Here is a 20,056-nt window from a genome sequence, read left to right on the forward strand (position 1 = left end):
ATCAATCGGTTCCAAAACAAAAAATAAAATCAAAATTCAGCTCTAGATAAAATTAGTGTAAGTTAACTTGTGATTTGAAAAGTCAATGTTAAACTGGAAATGTGATGAAATCAATAAATAATGTGATTGGTGAATGGGAATGGAAGGTGAAATCTAATTTTTCTTGGAAATAATTATTATCAGAATGTGATACGAGTAATACGAGTCAATGCGACTTAATAGTTTGATTTCGCTGTAATGAAGGGTATTGCATTAACATAATAGAAACTTTTCTTCAAAAATGAAATGAAAAGATAATATTTTCAATCTCTCTCATATTTCAACCATCTCCCTCTTTTTCCTTCTTGTTCAGTTTTTATGAGGCTCTGTTGACGGCAGCCCATCTCTCCTATCCTGGAGGATGGATTCCGCAATAAAGACTGTTTATTACTGACTCCAGTCATAAAACGACAAGAGCGGAATTTTGATTTCGCTGTCAGATAGAAAACTGAGATAAACTTGACGTTGAGTGAAGCACCATTGACACACATTAGCACTAATCTATGGTTTTACGCTACAGGTAAAATTATCTCATTACAACCCCTAAGTACCGTAACGCATCAAGCTACTATCTCTATTAGATATTATATTGATATAATTAGGATTATTGAAATATTATATCAGATATATCGACTCTTATCCATCGATAAGTTATTTACAACAGCAATCAGTTCGATGAATCTATTTCATTCCATCCTTCATTCTTCAATACCGCTCCATTAAGTTAACTTAATCAAGTTTTCAAGCTCAAATCAAACACGTTTCCTACTTAGCATATATTTGATCATACTATGATGCAATATAGATGGAATATTTTTTGCAGATGATGATGCCAATATGATATCTGGGCTTGTGCGTGCAAAATGTGAAGGATGATGATGAGAGATGAGTGGGCCTACAGCTTTGGTTGGGTTCCGAACCGGGAAGCGATTTCAAAACTCATGAATGGTTCGGCTCTTAAAGTGATCATCCTTTTGCAACGAAAGTAGCAGGTGCATTGAGCTAACTTATATTGTCGATAACTTATCAGCGAAACTCGAATCGCAACAAAAAATGTCATAGATAAAACTATAGCCCACTTGGACTAAACAAAACATGGCTATAAATCATGGTTTAGGAAATAAGTATCATTCTCCGATTTTAAATCGCCAAGAATTGAGCGGTACGCAAAACTGCCACATCTGTATCAACACACTTCCTAACTGAATAGTTTGTTTCATTCCTTAGTAAGGTTTTTGATCTCTTCTATCCAAGCAACAAGCCAAGTGCAGACCCACAACAAGAATTTATAAACATCTGATTAATTCGCTGGCAAGTTGACAAGTCCATTAATAAAATGAACTCTGTTGAGGAACAAAATCGCTGTGAAAACCTAATGGGTTTCTGTTCTCCGATGATTGTTTTCACAAAATTGGGTCACCGATCATAGATCGGAGGCTGCTCTGCTCTATTGCCGCGTCATCTCTGTTGCTCACATGCACAAGTCAAAACCGAATTCCAAACATTTCTCGGCCGGTGGTCATGGCTCAACAATAATTTTTCCAATGTCGAGTTTGATGTAAATTGATAGGCCAACTGATTTCAACTTTCAATTAAATTTTTTGTGAAGTTGAGAAGTTGATATTGAGATATTATTCATATAAAAATTGTCAAAAACCACAGATTTATTGACAGTTAGAAAGACCGGTTTCGGTTGTTACACCATTGTCAATCTCTAATAAACAACAAACTCAGAGTTTGTAACTAACTATCAATAAATATGTGGTTTTCGACAATTTCTTAGTCTTTTATTTAATCTCAATTAAATCGTCATATCTGGAGTTTCCAATTTTTTATTGATTCAGTAACTTACTGGATTTTCAAAATACTGGGAAAAATTAAAATTTATTAGAGAAAAGCTTCATGAATCAGAATCGTATTTGGAGTAATTCCAGTAGCAATATCATATCCCTGAAAGAGTGAAGTAGTAATCTCATTCTTTACATAGTAAATGGTCAAACACTGTTGTGTATATTTCTTGGTTCAATGTTGCAACGCACACTGACATACGTCTGTCTGCATCTGCTCACATCAGCTTGCAGACTTGAGGGAACATATTATATAAATATGCGGTCATCTGTTTGCGTTGCAATATTGGAGGACATTGTGCAACGAACACCTGTGGCGGTGTTTTCCTTTCTCTGTCTGCATAGATATTCGTCTGTTCCTATGTGCGTTTCCTATAGGAGTATGCCATTGAGTATTATATCACGTAATTTGATAATCACTTTGTTTTTTTTTTGGAAAAAGTATTCTAGCTTCAAAATTGAAATATAATTTAAAAACTCATAACTTAAAAAGTAGGATTAAATGTTTCAAATAATAATCTGGAGTCGTATCTAATGAGTACATTGCATTTCTCTTTCAAGTCAAAATTTGGAATTTTGGAGCACTTTCAATGTAGAGGTAATTTCATTTTTCAATAACTGTATATTCTACAAAAAATCATGATAACTCGAAAGAGCCACTTGTACAAATCATTTGAACGATTTATAAAATATAAGGGTTGGTTGGATTTTACGTGGATATTCCTAACAATCGATACAAGATAGTTCACCACAAGTATCAACTCACAAATTAAACCCAATTCCACACCCAATCAAACAAGTTTCAAGCAAATTTGAAAACTCTAAGCAAACAGTGTTCTGTTTTCATGATCCCGAATGAAAGCGAGGGAACCGCAATTCATAATCTTGAACGTTTTTCTTCAACCGATGTTATTTTTCATAAATGCGTAACTTTTCCTCTCCTCCTGGAAAACTCTAATCCACTCACGGCTGCGGAAACAACGCTTTTCTCGCGAGTGGCTCTTCCATTGTTGACAAGACGGGGTGAAATGAACTGTGAGGCTGGCGGATAATGAAGCCAGGGACGAGGCCTCGTCCCCACTTCCAGCAGAAAGGAGGGAAAAGGTCATCAAATGCCAGCAACTACTGTAAACGGTCTAATTTTTGTTGCTCTCCAGATTTAATGCCTCTGCGAAGAAATATGACTGTCACGAGCACCGAGAAACTCGACTGCATAAGTATTTCCACCTTCTAAACGGAGAAACGGATTGCGAGCATGAATTATTCAAACGGATTAGATTACTTCTATTCTGTTGCAGAGCTCTGAACTGATTGAATTTCGTCCTTCAAATGTATCGATTTCAAAGAAATATTCTGGAATCTCTTATCTCAGTCAAGTTGGAGATCTTGTGTGGTTTATCTGATACTTCGAAAGGAGTGTGTCCTTCAGAATGTATACTCTCTGTTCAGCAAGGATTCGACAATTGAAAAAGTAATACTATTCATTCATTATTATCATTATGCGTCAAATTCCCTTGTATGGAAATCGCTAAGTATTTACTTTGGATGCCATACTAGATCCTTATTTCTACGATTCTCTCAATTTTTTTTTCATTCTAGCCGATATAGCCTCTCTTCTTTCTTGAGAAAAGACTACATTTCTCCTCTTAATTTCCACGGGGCGTATTTCCCACTTTGAAACACTCCTTCTGAATTGGTTTCTGTCAAATATTATGTCATCATCAATTCCTGCATCAGATAAGTCAATAAGATAAGATAAGATAATCCAATTTCCCCCCGTCTTTTTGCTCTTCAAAAAAAGTAGGATTCTCTTCGTCATTCGATCCCCCGACAGTCTCATCAAATGTCCAAAGAATTTTAATCTCCTCCTTTTGATATCGACAGATAATTTCGTGTATTTTTCGTGTATTTTTCCAAAACGCAGTCCTTTTGCAGCCTATAGCCTTCTTCCGTTTTCCTTGGGCCAATTATTCTCCTGATTATTTTCCTCTCCACACGACATAAATCCTCAATATCCAGTTTGGTGTTCAAAGCTAAAGTTTCACTTGCATACAGAAACATGGGTTTAATTACTGTGTTGTAATGTCGTACCCTGGATTTTATTGAGAGACACTTCTTGTTGTAGATGTTTTGTACCAAGCCAAATCCCTTTTGTGCTTTTTTCACTCTCTCTCTCTTAGGGCTTCCTTCTCAGAAATAAATTCTCCAAGATATTTGAAGGATGCGACGCTATTTACTTTCCCATACTTTGTTTCAAGTTTTTTCAGCTCGAGATTGGGACTTGTGGTGAAAACAGTCTTTTCAAAGGAAATCAATAAGCCAATCTTTTCTGTAACTTCTTTCAATGTTTCAATTTGTTTTCTTGCCTTTTCCTCTGACCCTGCAAAGATGACTAAATCGTCTGCAAAAGCCAAGTATGGAATTTCAATTCCAGATTTCTGATTTCCCAGGATCACAGGGTCCCAACCTCCTGCCTGCTTCAGTTCCTTCACCCATTCTCTCATTACTTTGTCTAGAGCAATGTTGAAGAGAAGAGGAAACAATCCATCCCCTTGCCTTACACCAATTCTTATATCAAAAGCTTGCGATATCTTTCCCATGAACTTGACCTTGGATTTAGTGCCGGTTAAAGTATTTTCTTTGATTCTCCTTGTTTTGTCATCCAGACCCATTTTTTCAAAAGTTTTGAATAAAGTTGGTCTATGGATTGAATCATATGCCTTTTTAAAATCAACAAAAATGTATATGGTGGGTCTATTGTGGAGTTTCCTCATTTTTGTGATCAATTTCAGGTTCAAGATTTGTTCTGAACAAGATCTGTTAGGTCTAAAGCCTGCCTGTAGATCCGAGATTTTGGCTTCCAATTGCTTCTGAACTCTCTCCAATAGACACAAAGATAGAATTTTATATGCAACAGGAAGAAGGGAAATACCTCTGCAGTTATTTATGTCTGAGGGATCTCCCTTTTTGTGCAGTGGATGTAATAGAGCACATTTCCAGTCTGTTTGGATTCCTTCGGTTCTCCATATTATCTCAGTAACAATATTACATAGCTCTTTTTTGGCTTTTGGCCCCAGATTCTTTAGGAGTTCTGCAACAATACCATCCTCACCTGCTGCTTTGTTGTTCTTGAGATTGTTAATGTGTCTACCTATTTCCTCTTCAGTTGGAGGTAATGAATCCGGGTTCCTGTGGAGAGCGTTCAGGGGCGGAAATGTCTCTTGAGGTTCTGTACAGTTGAGAAGCTCATCAAAATAATCAGCAAGTACATAACAATTTTCCTGATCATTCAATGCCAAATTTTCATCTTTTTTTCTGAAACAAATATTTCGAAAAGTGTATCCCTTGAGTTGATTTGAAAAAGTTTTGTAAAAGTCACGTGGCTTATAATTTCTTAAGTCCGTCTCAATTGAATCTCATTGGGAATTTATGTATTTTCGTTTCTCTTGCCTTATCATTTTGTTTGTTGTTTTTCGAGCCCGTAAAAAAGAAAGATTGTTCTCTTCCGACTTGTTACTGTTGAGTTTCAGGAATGCTTCATGATGGAGATTAATGGCTTCTTAACATACCGAATTCCACCAAGGATGCTTCGGTTTCTTTTTCAAGGAGATTTGTTCCTAAGCAATTTTTGTTATTTTGTCACGAAAATCAGTCCAGTTAGTTGTCAGATTGTCCCACTCTTGGATTGTATTCGACTCTTTCAGTTTCCTAATATCAAACTTTGGGACTACAGAAGGGATTACTGTCTGTTTTCTTCTGGGTGTAAAGTTGACTCTTATTCGGCTTAAGTAGTGATCAAAGTCTATTTTTGCCCCTCTTCTCACTTGAATATCACGGATTCCTTTTTGGTGGAAATGGGAAATTTCTACATGATCGATTTGGAATTCCCCCTGGGTTAAGATTGGTGATCTCCATGTTTTCTTTTTCTTGTTTTTTTTTTTTAAAGAAGTGGAACTGAGTTTCAAGTTTAAGGATTGACAGAGTTGGATCAATCTCATTCCATTCCTGTTGGTTATTTTGTGGGCAGGAAACAGTCCTACGGTTTTTCTGTACTTTTTTTCTCTACCTATTTGCGCATTGAAGTCCCCTAAGAGGATCTTGACATCTTCCTTAGGTATCTTAGAGATTTCGTTTTCCAGTGTCTCCCAGAACTTTTCAACCCCTTCTTTGTCCGACTTGTTATCTCCATTTTGATATTTCATTTATGATATTTCAACTATTCATTTATGATATCTAAGAAATGGAAATTGAGTTATTTATGAATCGTTAATTATTCACCTGTGAGACAATATTGATCGTTCATTCAAATTTAACTTGAAAATTATTATTTTATTACGAAGCTGAAATTTGTACCTTCATTCAAATCCAATTGAATATTGTTATCAGTCCAGGCAACAAATGCTCAAATAAAGGTATAGAGTAAATGATATGTAATTGGAATAGATGCGAACTTTACAACTATTCATCAAATACTGGATCTCATTCTAGTCCAGGTGCAAATGTCATGAATAAGGCACTCGGTGGTCATTTTTGAGTAACAGCCATGGAAGATGTCTCAATTTATTCGTTAGGTCTAGCATAATAAGGATCGTGATGATGATAAGTCGAAATCACAGGCAAACACCTCGGAAACAAGATGGTCGCCAAAATTTTCAGGGTTTTGCTATATAGCATGTAATTCAATAACCATTCAAGATATTGAACCGTTTTTTTAGACGGAAATATTTTAAAAAATAATCTTCTTCTACAATTTTTGTTTTTTTTAAATTTTCCTCTAAAACGCATATTTTTTTACTTATAACCTTCAAAAGCCCAAAAAACTTTTCTTCTTATTTGTTAAAATTCCATTCTATTATAACTTTTTATGTGCAAGAGATTGAGGTGGTCCTATTTAAATGCCTCACGTTGCATCCGCAAATTAATTATGTAACGCTCCTTGGGGGGTTCCTGGTTTTTGACCTGAATAATTCCCCAGACGGAGACGTCACACAGGTATAAAATCTTACACTGAATCCTCGGTGTTGTAATCTCAAATTTATGAGGGTGTGGATGAATATTATAGAGCACCAGGCTGATAGATTCAGTATAAGATTTAATTTAATAGTCCAAATCGCGGGAGGCACAAACTCCTGCACACCCTTGATCTGTTCAATGACTATCTCTATGAGAATAATATCCTTTGCAATTATGCAGTGTAGCAATTGCTAGACACCAGATTCAGAGACCTTAAATTATTACCTGTATTGTAGACAGTGTACAAAATCAAACAGGTCGAACTTGGTGCATATAATTTGCAGGATTGCGCCACTAATAAATTCCGACGGTTTACGATAGGTGTGATAGACCAAATGCCGTTCGGAAGATACTTCGCGGACAGAATCTTCCCAAGTTTCAGGCTCTATTGTGTGATTCTCTTTGCTGTATCTGTTTCTGCTCTGTGGTAGGAATTTTTATTCCTAAGTCGATGTAGGGCACAGATAGAAGCTGAGATATTAGCAGGTAAGGACAGAGAATGTATGATCTCGATCTGACACCACTTAATATTTCCACTTAGATCTGTTCCTTGAACCAAATTTGGATCAATTATTTCAATGATCGTTTTTCGACCGGTGCTTAACTAGTACAAACGTGCCAAACACAAAATCTGAAGGGCTAAAGAAATAATCTAACTCAGGAAATAAAGTTTTAAATTTGAAATATAATGAGCTGTAATAATAATTAATAAACAGCACAGTTTCAAGATTTGATAGACAGGTTTTGAATAATTTTCTGCTAACAGGCTTATTTGAATTAGTGCTATGATGCTGGGCTATAATGCACGTTCTTTTTACAAAGTTTGAAAATTCTTAAAGATAAAATGATTTAACTAGAAAATATTACAACATGTGAAATGTAATCAGGGTCGTGGTTCAGGCAGATAAGGACAGTTAAACGACCACAAAACTCACAATTACAATTCAGTACACTTAAGCTATTTGTGCTTTCGACGTGGCCATTAATAATTAGCAAAGAAAAAATTGAAGTAATTTCTGTACTTTTCGAAGCGAAGGGTGGGGCCCCAAAAAATAAAAGAGTACTCACGTGATCCTTCTTGGTATGGTGGTTTCTTTGAATTAATTTAGATTCGATGGTTTGTCCAAACTTCAATCTTCAGCACATGAGAGATTTTTTTAAATTAATTATTTCCTTCACTAATAAAAAACTAATAATAAAATTTAGATTCATGGAAGTAATCAATTGATAGAATAATTTTACAAATATAACGAATAATATTGCCTCAGATATAGGCTAACATTTAAAATACATAAATTTAACAAATAAGAATCTCACTGGAAAAATGGTATATTTTAGAACAAGGTCTTTACAGTGAAGGCATTGAAAGGGAAGTAGTGTCTCTCTTCTCGAAAAACTTCTGCTGAGCAGTTCCGTCTTACTTAATTTGCATAGAATTTTGCTATTGGTGGAACTAGTATGACGTATGCATCACGTCTGAGATTGGTAAGAGAATAGTTCTTGCTTTACAATAAATAAAATTAAATTATCTGCCTTTTATTAGTAATTAGCTTCTCTTCATATTTCTCCTTATTCAACATACAATGTGTTACCGCATAATGATAAGGCCTTTTCTAGTTGCTGATAACAAAAATAGAATATCATGTTTGAATATCATCCCTTTTTTGGTGTCATTTTTCTGACTTATGATTGGCCTGAACGGGTTACAGAGATTTTTACATCAGTCCATGCGGTTGATTCTATGATAATTATCATATAATATTAATGTTTCATACAAGAGACTTATTATATTAATAAATAACAAAAAAAATGATTATTATAATTCTTATCAATGATAATGCTTGTCTTTTTGTGTAGTTGAGGAGTTGATATTGTGGTAATTATTCATATTGAATGAAAAAGACTAAGAAATTGTCAAAAAACCACTGATTTTATAAACTCTGAGTTTATCAGAGATTGACAATGGTGTAATAACCGAAACCGGTCTTTCCAATTATCAATAAATCAGTGGTTTTTTGACAATTTCTTAGTCTTTTTCATTCAAGATAATGCCTGTATCATGACCATGCTCGCTTTTATAATATCTAACTTCTAACATGTTGTATATTTCCATTAATGAATTATTTTAACAATAATAAATAGATATTTTTATTTTGATACTCTTATCCTTATTACAATAATTATTGGTTTTTAGAAGTGATTATAATCATCGTTTCAAAACGTAAGTTCAGCAGTACAAATAATTCATTTTGACTAATTTCTTGACTGCATTCAAAACAGCTGTTCACTAACATAAACAAAGTCGTAACCTCTAAATTTGATGATTGACCATAAGCGATTTACAAATCATTTGCAATAAATGATGATTTTCAATAAATAATTCTTCCAAAATATGCCGTATAGAACTGTGCTCATATCTCAATCACAGCTGTTGATAAGGGAAATCTTCATTGCTATCAGGAAACAGTACTTGATACTCTTCCTAGCCTTTGACAATAATAATAATATCTTTTATTTCTTTGATTTATTTCATTCCATGGTCTCAATAATTTTAAGATATCACGAGATATACAGAGGAATTTTAAGTTTATGAAATTTAGAGCGTTTTTTCAACTTTGGAACGATATCTTCTAACGGTACATTTTGGTACTGATAAACATTTCATTAATTGAAATGGATTATTAGGTCTCAGTCAGAAAAACAAAAATATTTGTCACCAATAGTACTATCAGTCGACGATAAAGATAAGACGATAACGACTAGAAAGGCTAAGATTATTGATTCAGAGGCCCGGGTTCAAATCCCGGCCCGGGGCAAGATATTTTCTCGGGCCACTCCCGTGTTTCGGATGGACATGTTAAGCCGTCGGTCCCGGCTGCCTAAAAAGCAGTCGTTAGGTCATGTCAGAGGCCCTGAAATTGATCAGTTGCGACCTGAAAACTCTGACACCAGACCTGAGCCAGCCAGGTCACTCGATATTATTATTATTATTGATAAAATTTGAAATGGAAATCATTTTTCAATTATTTGATAAAATAATAATATTGTATTGATTTGAGGTTGGGTTCTTTGTAAATAACGCTTGTCGGCTGTATCAATTACGGTCAAGCTGAAATTCAATCAGATACTCTCTAGCAAAATAATTGCAAGTAGGTAGCATTCGTTAAGACGAGGACAAAAGGGTTTTCTAACATATAGCATGCAAAATAAAGGACATGAATGTTTAAAAAGCGAATATAAATATTTCAATAATTTCTGGTGCGTTTTTCCATATGCATAAGGTAACAAGCTAGAACTAAAAAATCGATTTTTTCATGACTACTTTAAGATAGGGACTTCCAAATGGTCTGAATCTCTTCGTTACAGCGAAGACGAATAAGAATATTCATGATGGAAATAACGAAAATATTCGACATCATTGGAAAATACAAGATGGCGGTCATTATTGACAGAAATTTTTATATCGCTTGTAATTCAGTTACTGTGAGATATATCGGATTGGTTTTACCATCAAAGTGTTCAGAATCAACCAAACAATGATGTTTGAGAGAATAATCTCATTTCGACAACTCTTTCTATTATTTATTCAACTTCAAAAACTTGAAATATACATTTTTCGGGGACAATATTTTACTTTCCACCCTGTATAATTATGTATTCGCAGTAGACAAACACTACCTAGTATTATTGGCACAGTGTTGTAGATTATTTCCAAAGCTTCAAAATGACATCTGGTTGGAGGCTGTAAGTCCATATTTTACGGCTGGAGCGTCATCGGAATAAGAGTGAAAAGTACTGTTTGCAGTAGGGATGGGTATCGAAAGACAAAACATCGATGTTTTCCACCTCAACATCGATAAGTGAAAAACATTGAATAGTAAACATTGATGTTTTTGAACATCGATGTTTTTAAACATCGTTGTATTGCCCTACGTTTTTACGGATGATACTATGAAGACTATTATTATTTTTCACCTTAGAGTGACTCAGATAGTGGAGATCAATTTCTTTCTTGATGTATATGTAAAAGAAATGGACAGAGCTTTTGAAAAGTAGTTAACAATAAAGAAAAATTATTGATAGGCAGCAGCCAAAATGAAAGTTTATAAATTGTTTGTAGGTAATCAGACTTGACGTTTAGCTATTACGATTAGCTTGACGTTTACTAGTTTCGATATTATTTAACCGAATTAAAAAAGAAAATCTAATATTCTAAAATATTGTATTACTAGCCGTCAGGCTTCGCTCGTCATATCCGTCTAGCCAGAGGGCTCCGACCCCTGGACCCCCGACTAGATCGTCCAAAAATGAGATCAGCGGGCTCGCTTCGCTCGCCTGCATGTAGACCTCAGCGGAACCTCTGTACCGAATTTGAACGTATTATGTCAATTTGATCTCGAAAAACACCTGTTACTCTATTGGCGTATCTTTGACGAACAGAATTCTTCCACCTCAGCTAAACCTGTGTACTGAATTTTTTCTAATATATTTCCATCAATTATTGAAAAAGGTGAGGAAACGCAGAAAAGCTGAGAAAACGCTAATTTTGGGCGTATCATTATTGCACCCCAGCTGAGCTTCTGTAGTAAATTTGAACATTTTCTGTTTATTTGTTCTCGATAAAGCTGAGAAACGCTAAAAACGCAGATTTTGGGCGTATCTTTGGAAATTTTTCCAAATCCGTTCTTATTGCGCCTCTAAAGCTGAGAAAACGCTAAAAACGCAGATTTTGGGCGTATCTTTGGAAATTTTCCCAAATCCGTTCTTATTGCGCCTCTAAAGGGCCAACTGAACACACCTACCAAATTTGAAATGTTATGTCATATTTTTATCATATGTTAGGACGATCCAGTCGGGGGTCCAGACTGAACGTCTTGCTAAACGGATATGGTGAGCGAAGCGAGCCTGACGGCTAGTAATATTATATTCCCAGGAATAGCTCTGATTGAAGTAGCAGTACCCAATCAATTTTTCTGCGATAAATCAGGACCTCCTAAATAGGTATTTAGGAGGTACTGGATGAATTGGTATTTAGGAGGTACTGGATAAATTGGTATTTAGGAGGTCCTGGATAAATGCATTCCATTTCAATCTTCAACTTGGTGCCAACCTAACATTCAACTCAACTTAATGCCAATCATCTCATCATCTCATTTCTACAACTCTTTCTATTATTTATTCAAAAACAAAAACTTACATTTTATATATACATTTTACGAAATATACATTTTCGGGGACAATATTTTACTTTCCACTCTGTATAATCATGTATTCGCAGTAGACAAAACACTACCTACCTAGTATTATTGGCACAGTGTTGTAGAATATTTCCAAAGCTTCAAAATGACATCTGGTTGCAGGCTGTAAGTCCATATTCTACGGCTGTATTTTTAATTTTAATTTTATATTAAACATATATTCAAATATATATATATATAAAAGCAAAATGGCACTTACTCACTGACTGACTTACTGACTCACTCACTCACTCACTCACTCGCAGAACTAAAAATCAGCCGGACCCAAAACGTTCAAATTTGGTAGGTATGTTCAGTTGGCCCTTTAGAGGCGCACTAAGAAATCTTTTGGCGATATTTCAACTCTAAGGGTGGTTTTCAAGGGTTTAAAGTTCGTCTTGTAGCATGCATATTCTTCTTATTCCAATATCTTAAAATTATAATTGAAATGTCCATACCATAAGTTAATATAGGACTATAATCTAGAGAGAGTACTACTTCCAAACAGTTGTTCTGGTAACTAAATTCAAAATTTTGTCAGGTTGTTAATGCCAACCTGACAAAATTTTGAATTTAGTTACCAGAACAACTGTTTGGAAGGGGTACTCTCTCTAGATTATAGTTCTATATTAACTTATGGTATGGACATTCCAATTATAATTTTAAGATATTGGAATAAGAAGAATATACATGCTACAAGACGAACTTTAAACCCTTGAAAACCACCCTTAGAGTTGAAATATCGCCAAAAGATTTCTTAGTGCGCCTCTAAAGGGCCAACTGAACATACCTACCAAATTTGAACGTTTTGGGTCCGGCTGATTTTTAGTTCTGCGAGTGAGTGAGTGAGTGAGTGAGTCAGTAAGTCAGTCAGTGAGTAAGTGCCATTTTGCTTTTATATATATATATTTGAATATATGTTTAATATAAAATTAAAATTAAAAATACAGCCGTAGAATATGGACTTACAGCCTGCAACCAGATGTCATTTTGAAGCTTTGGAAATATTCTACAACACTGTGCCAATAATACTAGGTAGGTAGTGTTTTGTCTACTGCGAATACATGATTATATAGAGTGGAAAGTAAAATATTGTCCCCGAAAATGTATATTTCATAAAATGTATATATAAAATGTAAGTTTTTGTTTTTGAATAAATAATAGAAAGAGTTGTAGAAATGAGATGATTCTCTCAAACATCATTGTTTGGTTGATTCTGAACACTTTGGTGGTAAAACCAATCCGATATATCTCACTATAACATTACTGAATTACAAGCGATATAAAAATTTCTGTCAATAATGACCGCCATCTTGTATTTTTCAATGATGTCGAATATTTTCGTTATTTCCATCATGAATATTCTTATTCGTCTTGCTGTAACGGAGAGATTGAGACCATTTGCAAGTCTCTATCTTAAAGTAGGCTAGTCATGGAAAAATCGATTTTATAGTTCTAGCTTGTTACCTTATGCATATGGAAAAACGCACCAGAAATCATGCAGGGGTTTCTTTGGAGGGCGCTGGAGAACTCATTTTTTGACGTTCAGCACATGAAGATATATCGTTCCAAAAAGGTTAAAAAAACGCTCTAAATTTCATTAAATTAAAATTCCTCTGTATCTCTTGCACAAAAAAAGTTATAATAGAATTTTAACAAATTTAGAAAAAAAGTTTTTTGGGCTTTTGAAGGTTATAACTAAAAAAAATATGCGTTTTGGAGGAAAATTTTGAAAAAACAAAAATTGTAGAGGAAGATTTTTAAAATATTTTTGTCTTGAAGAATGGTTCAATATCTTGAACGGTTATTGAAATACAAGCTATATAGCAAAACCCTGAAAATTTTGGCGGCCATCTTGTTTCCGAGGTGTTGGCCTGTGATTTCGACTTATCATCATCACGATCCTTTTTATGCTAGACCTAAGGAAGAAATTGAGACATGTTCCACGGCTGTTACTCAAAAATGACCACGGCGGAATGACATTTTTGCGCCCGGACTATTATTCTTGTAATTCTTGGAATACGTGGTTGAAACAAACTAGATAGGCTGATTCCAGATAAGTCTCATCTCCATTGAAATTTACCCATGATCTATGATTAGTGATCAGCTTAGACTTGAAACTCAGTTAGTTGAAAAAAACTAATTTGAATTCTATCAACTTTTACGGTCCAACAAATTAATGAGATTCAAACTTTCCTGTACACTGTCAACTCAGATGAGAAAAGTTAATTGGTAGAACGTTTCTAAACTTTTTCAAGTAAGTACGGTTTTTGAAAACTTTTCAAAATTTTCAAGTTTCATTCCAGGTTTTCCAATATCACCATGAAGTTGCCGCATCTTCATCCCCATCTTATCGTATCGCCTCCTATATTTTCTCTTCTCCTTCAGCCATTTTCTTCGTCACTCTTCTTTCTTTCAATTGATTCTCCACACAATATTGATTATTAGTATTACTATCTTGAAAATCATTGCCTGATTGAAATTGCCCGTTGCATTCTGAAGATCCTCATCACACTATCCCAAAAAGTTTTCAAACTAAGTTTCAATACAATTTAATTTGCAATGTGGGAATTATTTTTGAAAAACATAAGAGCCAAGTAAACTTTTCATAAGAACTGAGAATCAAGATCCAAGCACAAGATATAAGAGTCATTGAGTAAACACGATAGCAGCAAATTAATAATAGGAAGAAACAAAATTGAGAAACAAAAGTAACAAAAACCATGAAGAAAGAGAACCAAGACAGTTGAAAACAAAAAGTCATGAATCAAACGCAAGGAAGAAAAACATGAACCAACATAATATTATGGTTCAAGGATGATCGAAACACAACACCAAGAGATGAGAACAAGGAATCAATGATGAATCATCAAATTATAATTTGAAGGAATAGTGTTCCACTTCCATCCTTATGATTTTCAATTCTTGTGAATCATCATCTCAAGATAATTGGGAAGCAGGCTGTAAATAAATGAATCTTGAAAGTTACTGTATGCTACCCCGATATCGAAATCAATACAATATTATTACTCCTTGGATTTTATTTGAAATTTTGGATTCAGTATCGGATATCTATAAAAGTTATCTAAAACTCATCAAACTACTTCGAAACTGAAGAGGCCAACAATACTGTGCCATCCTCATTGTTCAACAGAGACCCACCACAGAATTGCTTCAACCCTTCAAATCCCTTCCTGTTCCTCGCACTATCGGACTAGGATTAACATCATCACTAGCTGAGTTACGTAAGCCCATTGTTCAGCTGCTCATCGTATTGATTTCACACTCTGTCAAGACGGTTCCCCTCAATATAAGATTAGTCTGATTGAAGGATTGAAACGGCATCATTTTGTGGAATCCTGTATTCTGTATCTTGTGATTTGATTAGCACTGGCTGATAATATATCTTATATTGCTGTTCGTGGAATATCCTTATTGGATCTATGGGAAATCCTTAGAAGAAACCAATGATAATAAAGAAAATTCTTAAGAATCGTATTGAAAAAAATGATCATCATGAGAAATTCACCAAGTACTATTTATCCCACAGAGAATTTTGGGTATCTATGAATAATCATAGTCATTCCTAAAAAATCTATAGTAATGAGAGAGCTCTGAGTATGAAAAAATCATTTAAATATACTCGTAGATTTAAAAACTATTGTTTCATGTTCTTAGTAAGAAAAATTCAATTGAGCATTGATTATGTATGATGAAGAGATACAAATCAATTAAACTGACACTCCAGTAGTCTACTCAATAATGTAAAATTTGATGAAATTGTGCCGAATTATGTATAATGTCTTTCGCAGAAACATCCATTAGTCTGTGAAGATGGTTCAATTTTGTAAGACAAAATATTCTTCATAGAGAGATGGGTGATACATGTTTAAACTCTGTCCATGATCTGATGTTCAAAATGAAATGGATGTCAAAACCCGATAATTTCCCAACAATGAGTCATTTCCAAATATTTTCCAATAAGTCATGACCATCGGTGAAGTCCACTCTATCAATACTATTACTCGTTGTTGGAATATGAAGGAGACTTCTATTTGGCTTGTGTTGAATGAGTAATAGCTTTGCAATTGAATTGATCTACTCTTGCGAAAATGTTAGTTAATGTTAAATAAAATGTTAAAAAGAGTTTGGCATTATTGTCAACTTCTGTTCTAGTTTGCTCACCAGCAGTCTGCTATAACAGTGAGAAAATTAATTGGTTAATCAACTGGAACTTGATATATGTTTCTACAAATGTCCTATCAGAGATTGAAGCAGGGTATTTCCATCGAGAACCTAGATTATTGTTGAAGATCAATTTATTTTCAATTGATCATTTCCCCCAAATAACTCTTAGTCATATGAAGATACATTCAAACCTCAAACTTCCGTACTAAAACCTTGTCACTCTACGTTCTACAAATAATATTATATTATTTCAGTTATATCGTAGCCTACACTTCATTGTCATGAATCCAGTTGTACATCATTAAAGGATTCACTTTGGAGCAAAGCAGAACTATTGGGTATTGGATGTGGAATTGCAGTGGAATATCAAAAGCAGTGCGTTTGTTATGGTAGACCATGAGCTGTTGTTGAATAAGCTTGGATTCTATGGATTTGTTGGTAGTGCAGGGAAATTTTTCGTGTCCTATTTGGAAAATAGATATCAGTCAGTTAAATTGAGTAATGGGAGTTCACTGGTATTTTCAGCATGGGAAAGAGTAAAGCAAGGTGTGCCACAGGGCTCTGTGCTTGGACCGACTCTTTTCAATTTATTCATAAACGACCTGCCAAATAATGTAGATGTTAAGCTCATTTTATATGCTGACGATACAACGGTTCTGGTTACTGGTAAGGATGATAGCGAAGTTATGATTAGGGCTGAAACGGCTATGCATCAACTCAACAATTGGTTTGGTCATAATGCATTGAAGTTGAATATGACTAAATCCAACTATATCAGGTTTGCCGTGACGGGACATCATGCTGAACCTTCAAACCTGAATGCTTCAAATGGGAGGGAGTGCTTGTCTGTTGAAGTGACTAGTTTTCTTGGAGTGGAATTGCAAAAAAATATGAAATGGGATAAACACTTGGAAACACTCATAAAACAGCTCTATCATGCACTTTTTGCACTGAGAACTGTGAGGACTGCATCCACTATAAAGACAGCTCAGAAGGTGTATCATGGATATTTTTTATCCCTAATACGCTACAGCATCTTCTTTTGGGGGAATAGTAAAAATAATTTTTATAAAATATTTAAGATGCAAAAGAAAGCTGTTCGTTTTGGAGGGCTTGCGGCCATCCAATTCATGTAGGCCCATTTTTAGAAAATACAGGTTTCTCACGGTCCAGCATTGCACTTCCTTGAGACTGTAAATTTTGTCTTCAGAAATTCAGAGAGATTTGAAGGAAATGTAGTTTGCCATGGCTATAGCACAAGAGCAAAGAGTTCAGCTGTATATCAGTACCCCGCTCACAGACTGACACTTTTGGAAAAAGGACCATATTATTCGGGACTGAAGCTCTTCAATTGTCTACCTGAAAGAATACGTTTATGTGGTAGTCATAGGCTTTTCTTGTCTTCAATTACTAATGTACTTGTGGAAGCGTGTCCCTATACAATGGAGGAATGTTGTGGTGCCTTCATACTTTGAGTTTATACAGATGCATACACTTTGCATAGAAAAATGTTCATGACATGTTACATGCCACTTGAGCTCTGCTCTGATTTGTGGCTTCACGTAACAAATGACAATAGTAATAATAATAATAATAATAATAATAATAATAATAATAATAATAATAATAATAAAAGGATGGATAACTCGAAAGGATGTAAGGAACAGTTAATAATTGATGCAGAAATCACCTCAAATGCTAAAAGAAAACACAGGAACTTATCATATGCCTACATAGACTATAAAAAAGCTTATGACAGCGTCCCGCACTCCTGGTTGCTACATGTACTGCAGGTGTACCGAGTGAACCCACAAATTTTAAAGTTTCTAAAAACTGTTATGGCAAAATGGACGACAATACTTAGCATGAATAAAAATAAAACGAAACCAATCAGAATAACACAAGGAATCTTCCAAGGAGATTCATTAAGCCCCCTATGGTTCTGTTTAGCCCTAAACCCTCTCTCCAATATGCTAAACAAAACGAAATATGGCTACAAATTGGAAGGAAACCAGCAAAATACTTACACCCTTTCCCACCTCTTCTATGTCGACGACCTCAAACTCTTTGCACCCAACAGACAGCAACTGGATTACCTTCTTAAAACTACAGAAAACTTCAGCCATGACATATGTATGCAGTTTGGATTAGAGAAATGCAAAATTAACAGCATCAGAAAAGGAAGGCAGGTCACGGAGCTACCCTACACAACAAACAGCAATGAGAAAATTGAACATATGGCTGAAGGGGACACTTACAAATACCTGGGATATCACCAAGGAATAGGCACAACACAAACCGAAATTAAATTGACTCTGAAGAGTAGATATATGAAACGCCTAAAAACTATTCTTAACACGCATCTATCAGCAAGAAATAAGGTTAAAGCAGTAAACACCTATGCCATTCCTATACTAACATACTCTTTTGGAATAATAGACTGGACCGAGACAGATCTAGAAGCCCTCAACACTCTAACTAGAACGAGTTTCAACAAATCTTGTGCTCACCACCTCCATTCGGCCACAGAAAGGTTCACACTCCCTAGAAGCGAAGGAGGAAGAGGAGTTATAGATATAAAGAATATGTGTAATGAACAAACTGATAGCCTCCGAAAATACTTCTATGCCAAAGCACAATCAATACCCCTCCATTCAGCAATAACTCACCTACCAACATCCGGCACCCCATTGAAATTGAACAATCCAGATTTACCACCGCAAATCAACAACAATACAATAGAGAAAAAGAAAACTAGTTGGAAACAGAAAACCCAACATGGCAAGCACATCAATCACCTATTACAACCCCACATCGACCAAAAAGCATCAAACACCTGGCTCACGAAAGGTAACATTTTCATTGAGACAGAAGGATTCATGACAGCTATACAGGACCAAATAATCAACACTAGGAATTACAAAAAATATATTTTGAAGGACCCAACAACTCAGACCGACACATGTAGACTCTGCAATAGAACAACAGAAACAATAGACCATATTACAAGTGGATGTTCAGTACTAGCGCCAACTGATTACACAAGGAGACATGACAACGTGTGTAAAATACTACATCAGGAGCTGGCACTGAAGTACAAACTGGTCAACAATCATACCCCCTACTACAAATACCAGCCGAGCAATGTACTTGAGAACAGTAAAGTCAAAATCTACTGGAACAGAGATATAATCACCGATAGAACTGTCCCACACAATAGACCAGACATAACAGTAATAGACAAAGAAATGAAACACACCTACCTAATTGATGCCACAATTCCCAACACCGGCAACATCCAAAAGAAAACAACCGAGAAAATAGCAAAATATCAACTTCTGTGTGACGAAATAAAGCAGATGTGGCATCAGGAGCGAGTCTACATAGTTCCCATTGTAATATCATCAACAGCCGTAATTCCAAAATCACTTCACAAATCCATAGAGCAACTGAATCTTTCACCTGACCTGTACACTCAACTACAGAAATCAGTTGTTTTAGACACCTGTTCAATAACAAGAAGGGTCCTGAACATCACGGAAAACAACAGTGAGGAAAACTAGTGACTATTACACAACACCATCATACCAACTAAGTGAAAAATAGTGGGACAAACAACTGCGACTAATATTTGTTTAATGTGAACTTCAATAATACATTAATATTGTCAATAGTCAACAAATTACAACTGTATGTTATTGTTACATGTATAATACGAACTATATTCATCAG

General features: G+C 35.0%; 1 protein-coding gene across 1 annotated transcript in view; it reads right to left on the minus strand.

The window, feature by feature from the left end:
* Positions 1-20,056, minus strand: part of LOC111056273 (melatonin receptor type 1A) — a 62,235-nt gene that overhangs the window by 19,865 nt on the left and 22,314 nt on the right. The gene's annotated exons all lie outside the window — the stretch shown is intronic.

This window comes from Nilaparvata lugens, chromosome 6 (assembly GCF_014356525.2).
Source record: "Nilaparvata lugens isolate BPH chromosome 6, ASM1435652v1, whole genome shotgun sequence".
Classification (NCBI taxonomy): domain Eukaryota; kingdom Metazoa; phylum Arthropoda; class Insecta; order Hemiptera; family Delphacidae; genus Nilaparvata; species Nilaparvata lugens.